Below are 8,268 nucleotides of genomic sequence, written 5' to 3'. Positions count from 1 at the left end.
GGATCCTAATCAAATACCACAATACCACACTACAACCTTCTGATGGCCATTTTATTGTTTGACGTGTACACAATAAAATCATGTTAAAGGTATGGCTGTCCTGTGGTGTTTCCTCAGGGGGTGTGTGGGTTCCATGGTAGTAGGATCTTGTTTTGTACGTGAGTGAACTCCCAGATTGGCCTCCGCTGGGTTGGGTTGAATCACGAGGAGAGATGTGTGTGTGTGAGGCTCAGGGAGGAAAGGCCTAGTCATGCGGCAGAGTGTGTGTGTTAATGTGTGTGTGCAGTAGGCTATATGAGAGAGAAGAGGTCAATGGGCCGTCCCTAGGGGGTGATCAGTTGGACTGAGACAGAGGAACAGCGTGCACTACCACAGGTAGGAAACATCTTCGGGTAGGAAACAGCAACATGTAGGAAACAGCGCCAGGTAGGAAACAGCACCAGGTAGGAAACAGCACCAGGTAGGAAACAGCACCAGGTAGGAAACAGCGCCAGGTAGGAAACAGCACCAGGTAGGAAACAGCACCAGGTAGGAAACAGCGCCAGGTAGGAAACAGCACCAGGTAGGAAACAGCACCAGGTAGGAAACAGCACCAGGTAGGAAACAGCACCAGGTAGGAAACAGCACCAGGTAGGAAACAGCACCAGGTAGGAAACAGCACCAGGTAGGAAACAGCACCAGGTAGGAAACAGCAACATGTAGGAAACAGCACCAGGTAGGAAACAGCACCAGGTAGGAAACAGCACCAGGTAGGAAACAGCACCAGGTAGGAAACAGCACCAGGTAGGAAACAGCACCAGGTAGGAAACAGCACCAGGTAGGAAACAGCACCAGGTAGGAAACATCTTCGGGTAGGAGACAGTAGCATGTAGGAAACAGTAACAGGTAGGAAACAGTAACACGTAGGAAACAGTAACAGGTAGGAAACAGTAACATGTAGGAAACAGCAAACGGGTAGGAAACAGTAACAGGTAGGAAACAGTAACAGGTAGGAAACAGCTTCGGGTCGGAAACTGTAACAGGTAGGAAACAGTAACTGGTAGGAAACAGTAACAGGTAGGAAACAGTAACATGTAGGAAACAGTAACAGGTAGGAAACAGTAACAGGTAGGAAACAGTAACAGGTAGGAAACAGTAACAGGTAGGATACAGTAACAGGTAGGAAACAGTAACATGTAGGAAACAGCACCAGGTAGGAAACAGTAACACGTAGGAAACAGTAACAGGTAGGAAACAGTAACATGTAGGAAACAGCAACAGGTAGGAAACAGTAACAGGTAGGAAACAGTAACAGGTAGGAAACAGTAACAGGTAGGAAACAGTAACATGTAGGAAACAGCAACAGGTAGGAAACAGTAACAGGTAGGAAACAGTAACAGGTAGGAAACAGTAACAGGTAGGAAACAGTAACAGGTAGGAAACAGTAACTGGTAGTAGACAGTAACTGGTAGGAAACAGTAACAGGTAGGAAACAGTAACTGGTAGGAAACAGTAACAGGTAGGAGACAGTAACAGGTAGGATACAGTAACAGGTAGGATACAGTAACAGGTAGGAAACAGTAACTGGTAGGAAACAGTAACAGGTAGGAGACAGTAACAGGTAGGATACAGTAACAGGTAGGAAACAGCAACAGGTTAGCTGTAAATTCATTCATCTATTCAAGTCATTTACTGATTTATCATCATTGGTTTTGTATTATCTGTATATTTGTTTCTTATGTATATGTAAAAACAGGTAGGATACAGCACCAGGTTTAATATGGAATCATAATTGAATTACTATTATATATTAATTTCTTGGTCTATAGACATTTAAATTGGTTATTTATTGCTTCATTGTCTGGTATTATATGGGAGAACAACAGGTCACTGGTTTATTTATAGTAGGCTACAAAGACAGTGGATTGAGTGGATTGAGTTTATGGGGGAAGTGCTTTGGAGATAGTCCTTCATCAGAACACTGGACATTGTTTCCATTCTGTGAAACATCACTGAGAGAATGGAGACTGACAATCTTACAGGCGGTGGGATTTAAAAAAAACTTTTATTTAACCAGGCAAGTCAGTCAAGAATAAATTCTTATTTACAATGACGATGCTGGGCCAATTGTGCGCCTCCCTATGGGACTATGATATAGCCTGGATTCGAACCAGAGGGTCTGTAGCGACACTTCTAGCACTGAGATGCAGTGCCTTAGACCGCAGTGATACAGACTGGATTTGAACCAGGATGTCTGTAGTGACACCTGTAGCACTGAGATGCAGTGCCTTAGACCGCTGTGATACAGCCTGGATTTGAACCAGGATGTCTGTAGTGACGCCTGTAGCACTGAGATGCAGTGCCTTAGACCGCTGTGCCACTCGTGATAAACAGTTGCAGAACCAAGCTCACATACGATTTGCCGCTCTTAGTTGGAGGAGAGATTTGTGTGTAGCACCACCACCCACAGAATCAAGAAACATCTGTCAATCTGTCTAATCCTCTCTGTTATCTTGTTGCTTTTTTACGTGATCAAGGAGGGATTTTATGTGATTGTTTTTTGGGGGCCATGTAAACAGGGTCCTTGCAAATCCTAAAACACTTTTGATATTTGTTTAGAAAGTAGAACTTGTTTGTTTTCTTTGGCTCGATAAGTTATTCGGAGGGAAAGGGAATCATTGGGAATCATAAAGGGAATTATAACAAAGGGAATGGTTGATTTCAGAGATAAAAGAGATTTGCTGGAGCTGGTAAACATCTGTAGAAGAAAACATCTCTGATCCTTTGTGTAATCTGATATCTGATGAGTGTGGAGTCTAGGCTGAGCTGGGCTGGGCACGTAAAAATGGACCAGCCTTTGTTTCAACTCTCAACTACATCTCTCTCTCTCAATTCAATTCAAGGGACTTTATTGCCATGGGAAACATATGTTAACATTGCCAAAGCAAGTGAAGTAGATAATAAACAAAAGTGAAATAAACAAAATTAATAGTAAACATTACACTCACAGAAGTTTAAAAAGAATAAAGACATTACAAATGACATATTATGTACATATTATGTTCTTCACTGGTTGCCCTTTTCTTGTGGCAACAGGTCACAAATCTTGCTGCTGGATATGGGAGTTGATAAACTCCATATCCAGTAGATATGGGAGTTTATCAAAATTGAGTTTGTTTTTGAATTCTTTGTGGATCTGTGTAATCTGAGGGAAATATGTGTCTCTAATATGGTCATACATTTGGCAGGAGGTTAGGAAGTGCAGCTCAGTTTTCACCTCATTTTGTGGGCAGTGTACACATAGCTTGTCCTCTCTTGAGAGCCAGGTCTGCCTACAGCAGCCTTTCTCAATAGCAAGGCTGTGCTCACTGACTCTGTACATAGTCAAAGCTTTCCTTAAGTTTGGGTCAGTCACAGTGGTCAGGTATTCTTTCCAATGTGTCAAGTAATTATCTTTTGTTTTCTCATGATTTGGTTGGGTTTAATTGTGTTGCTGTCCTGGGGCTCTGTGGGGTGTGTTTGTGAACAGAGCCCCAGGACCAGCTTGTTTAGGGGACTCTTCTCCAGGTTCATCTCTCTGTAGGTGATGGCTTTGTTATGGAAGGTTTGAGAATCACTTCCTTTTAGGTGGTTGTAGAATTTAGCTGCTCTTTTCTGGATTTTGATAATTAGCGGGTATCGGCCTAATTCTGCTCTGCATGCATTATATGGTGTTCTACGTTGTACACGGAGGATAGTTTTGCAGAATTCTGCATGCAGAGTCTCAATTTGGTGTTTGTCCCATTTTGTGAGTTCTTGGTTGGTGAGCGGAGCCCAGACCTCACAACCATAAAGGCCAATGGGTTCTATAACTGATTCAAGTAGTTTTAGCCAGATCCTAATTGGTATGTCAAATTTTCTGTTCCTTTTGATGGCATAGAAGGCACTTCTTGCCTTGTCTCTCAGATCGTTCACAGCTTTGTGGAAGTTACCTGTGGCGCTGATGTTTAGGCCGAGGTATGTATAGTTTTTTTGTGTGCTCCAGGGCAACGGTATCCAGATGGAATTTGTATTTGTGGTCCTGGCAACTGGACCTTTCTTGGAACACCATTATTTTGGTCTTACTGAGATGTACTGTCAGGGCCCAGGTCTGTCAGAATCTGTGCAGAAGATCTAGGTGCTGCTGTTGGCCCTCCTTGGTTGGGGACAGAAGCACCAGATTATCAGCAAACAGTAGACATTTGACTTCAGATTCTAGTAGGGTGAGGCTGGGTGCTGCAGACTGTTCTAGTGCCCTCGTCAATTCATTGATATATATGTTGAAGATGGTGGGGTTTAAGCTGCATCTCTCATCTCACGTGTCTCACCCCACGGCCCTGTGGGAAGAAATGTGTGTGTTTTTCGCCTATTTTAACCGCACACTTGTTTGTGTACATGGATTTTATAATGGCATATGTTTTTCCACCAACGCAACTTTCCATCAATTTGTATAGCAGAACCTCATGCCAAATTGAGTCGAAGTCCTTTTTGAAATCAACAAAGCATGACAAGACTTTGCCTTTGTTTTGGTTTGTTTGTTTGTCAATTAGTGTATGCAGGGTGAATACGTGGTCTGTCATACAATAATTTGGTTAAAAAGCCAATTTGACATTTGCTCAGTACATTGTTTTCACTGAAGAAATGTACGAGTCTGCTGTTAATGATAATGCAGAGGATTTTCCCAAGGTTGCTGTTGACGCACTCCTCTGTCTCTCTCTCTCTCACTTCCTCTCTCTCTCAATTCAATTCAAGGGCTTTATTGGCAATGGAAACATATGTTAACATTGCCAAAGAAAGTGAAGAATATAATAAACAAAAGTGAAATAAACAATACAAATCTAGAGTAAACATTACACTCATAGAAGTTTCAAATGTCATATTATGTCTATATACAGTGTTGTAATGATCTCTCTCTCTCTCTCTCTCTCTCTCTCTCTCTCGCTCTCTCTCTCTTGCTCCCTCTCTGCTCTGCTGTGTCACTTCCTCTCTCTCTCTCAATTCAATTTAAATTCAAAGGACCTTTATTGGCATTGAAAACATGTTTACATTGTCAAAACAAGTTAAATCAACAGTCACAAATTGACAGTTAACATTACACACACACAAATGAATAAAGATGATCTTTCTTTCAAAACGAATAAAGACTCCCTCTTTCTCTCTCCTCCATCTCCAGTATGTGTTGGCTGGGTCTCCTGGTGGTGGTGGTCCTGACCCCGTGGACCCTGGCCCAGTTTCCCAGAGAATGTGTCACCTCAGCGGGGCTGCGGAGCGGCCAGTGCGCCCCTCTCCCACTGGAGCCGTGGATGACGAGTGTGGTTCTGCCACAGGGAGGGGTCAGTGTGTATCCGTAGCTGCCGACAGCCACCGCCACGGCCCCCAGTACCCACATGATGGCCGGGACAACCGGGAGCGCTGGCCGTTAAGGTTCTTTAACCGGACGTGCCAGTGTAACGGGAACTTTGCGGGGTATAACTGTGTCCGGTGCCGACATGGACTCACCGGACCTAACTGTGATCAGAGGATATCTGTGGGTAAGAGAGAGGGAGGTGTATTTATTTATCTGATTGGATATAGTCTCTTTCTTTACTCTCATTCCTACTTCCTTTAAAAACAAAATGATAATAATATATTTATTCTAGGTTTTCTTCATACATCCATGTATTTCTTTATCAGGGACCATGTACAGTTTCTAACGTTACAATATTTGATGCATCGCTCTCTCTCCCTCCTTTATTTCCCTCCCTCTTCCCTTCCCCCTTTCACTCTCCCTCTCGTCTCCCTTCCTTTCTCCTCCCTCCCCCATGCTTCCCCTCCATCCTCCCTGCTTACCTCCCTCTCTCCAGTCAGGAGGAATGTGATGCAGATGAGTTCAGCAGAGAAGCAGGCGTTTGTGAACTCTCTGGACCAGGGCCAAGAGGACCGTCCACCCTGACCTGGTCGTCTGTACACGCACGGTAACCAGTTTGACGGTGCTGTGATCTCCTCTTAATGACCAGAGATCGATTGTGCATCGGAACCAAATAATTGATACTTCATTACCACTCATCTGTTTAAATCAAATATAATCTCATTCGTTAGATAATTGGAGGCTAGAGATTAGTAATTGGGAGGCTAGAAGTTAGAGAATTGGATGCTAAAGGTAAGAGAATTGGAGGCTATAGGTTAGAGTTTTGGAGGCTAGAGGGAAAGAGAATTGGAGGCTAGGGGATAGAGAATTGGAGGATAGAGGTTACAGATTTGGAGGCTAGAGGTTAGAGGCCTGGAGGGTAGAGGTTAGAGAATTGGAGGATAGAGATTATAGAATTGGAGGATAGTTATAGAATTGGATGCTGGAGGTAAGAGAACTGGAGGCTAGAGGTTAGGGGAGTTTTGGAGGCTAGAGTTAGAGAATTGGATGCTAGAGGTTAGAGAGAATTGGAGGATAGTTATAGAATTGGATGCTGAGGTAAGAGAACTGGAGGCTAGAGGTAAGAGGAGAATTGGAGGCTAGAGGTAAGAGATTTGGAGGCTAGGGGATAGAGAATTGGAGCCTATAGGTTAGAGTTTGGAGGCTAAAGATTAAAGTCCTGGAGGGTAGAGGTTAGAGAATTGGATGCTAGAGGTTAGAGAATTGGAGGATAGTTATAGAATTGGATGCTAGAGGAAAGAGAACTGGAGGCTAGAGGTTAGAGTTTTGGAGGCTAGAGTTAGAGAATTGGATGCTAGAGGTTAGAGAATTGGAGGATAGTTATATAATTGGATGCTAGAGGTAAGAGAATTGGAGGCTAGTTATAGAATTGGAGGATAGTTATAGAATTGGATGCTAGTTATAGAATTGGATGCTAGAGGTAAGAGAATTGGAGGCTAGAGGTTAGAGAATTGGAGGATAGTTATAGAATTGGAGGCTAGAGGTTAGAGAATTGGATGCTAGAGGTTAGAGAATTGGAGGATAGTTATAGAATTGGAGGCTAGAGATTAGAGGATTGGATGCTATAGGTTAGAGAATTGGAGGCTAGTTAGAGAATTGGAGGCTAGAGTTACAGAATTGGAGGCTAGAGGTTAGAGTTAGAGAATTGGAGCCTAGAGTTAGAGATGGAGGCTAGAAGTTAGAGTTAGAGAATTGGAGGCTAGAGGTTAGAGAATTGGAGGCTAGAGTTAGAGAATTGGAGGCTAGAGTTAGAGAATTGGAGGCTAAAGGTTAGAGTTAGAGATTTGGAGGCTAGAGGTTAGAGTTAGAGAATTGGAGGCTAGAGGTTAGAGAATTGGATGCTAGAGGTTAGAGTTAGAGAAATTGGAGGCTAAGGTTAGAGAATTGGATGGGAGCTTGGTTGTGCATTAAACTCCACTTTGGCACATTGTCATTGATAACTCCTCATCTCTCTACAGTTACCAGGAAGTGTATGGTCCGGACGGTAACACCCCTCAGTTTGACAACATCACCATCTATAACTACTTTGTGTGGACACACTACTACTCTGTCAGCAAGACCTACATGGGGCGGGGCAGGCTAGCTTTGGGGGTGTGGACTTCTCTCACGAAGGACCGGGATTCGTCACCTGGCACAGGTTCCACCTCCAGTTGGAGAGAGTATGCAGGTGAGTGAGAGAAGGCGGAATGCGGTGTGTGTATGTGTGTGTGTGTGTGTGTGTGTGTGTGTGTGTGTGTGTGTGTGTGTGTGTGTGTGTGTGTGTGTGTGTGTGTGTGTGTGTTCACAATATTGCCATTATTCAAACATTTGTCAAACACTCTCCACCAATCAGAATCAAGTATTCAGCCAAGCAGGGTTATAAACTGTAATATTGATCCTTACCACATCTGTCTTCCCCTCCATCCATCCATCTCTCCATCCATCCCTCCCTCCCTCCCTCCCTCCCTCCCTCCCTCCATCCATCCATCCATCCATCCATCCATCCATCCATCCATCCATCCATCCATCCATCCATCCATCCATCCATCTCTCCATCTCCCCATCCATCCATCCATCCATCCATCCATCCATCTCTCCATCTCCCCATCCATCCATCCATCCATCCATCCATCCATCCATCCATCCATCCATCCATCCATCCATCCATCCATCCATCCATCCATCCATCCATCCATCTCTCCATCTCCCCATCCATCCATCCATCTCTCCATTTCCCCATCCCTCCATCCCTTCATCTCACCATCTCTCCATCCTCTCCAGGACATGTTGGGCGATGCCACCTTTGCCCTCCCCTACTGGAACTTTACCATCGGCGGCATGATTGTGACGTGTGTACTGGACGACCTCCTAGGAGCCAGGTCTGC

The 8,268-nt window shown here is 44.1% G+C and overlaps 1 pseudogene; it reads left to right on the top strand.

Moving 5' to 3' along the window:
* Positions 1–262: 262 nt before the first annotated feature.
* LOC123736097 (5,6-dihydroxyindole-2-carboxylic acid oxidase-like) lies at positions 263–8,262 on the top strand (annotated as a pseudogene).
* The last annotated feature ends 6 nt before the right edge of the window (positions 8,263–8,268 follow it).

This window comes from Salmo salar, unplaced genomic scaffold, assembly GCF_905237065.1.
Source record: "Salmo salar unplaced genomic scaffold, Ssal_v3.1, whole genome shotgun sequence".
Classification (NCBI taxonomy): Eukaryota; Metazoa; Chordata; class Actinopteri; order Salmoniformes; family Salmonidae; genus Salmo; species Salmo salar.
The sequence above is the reverse complement of the archived record's forward strand: the minus strand, read 5'-3'. Positions and strand labels throughout refer to the sequence as shown.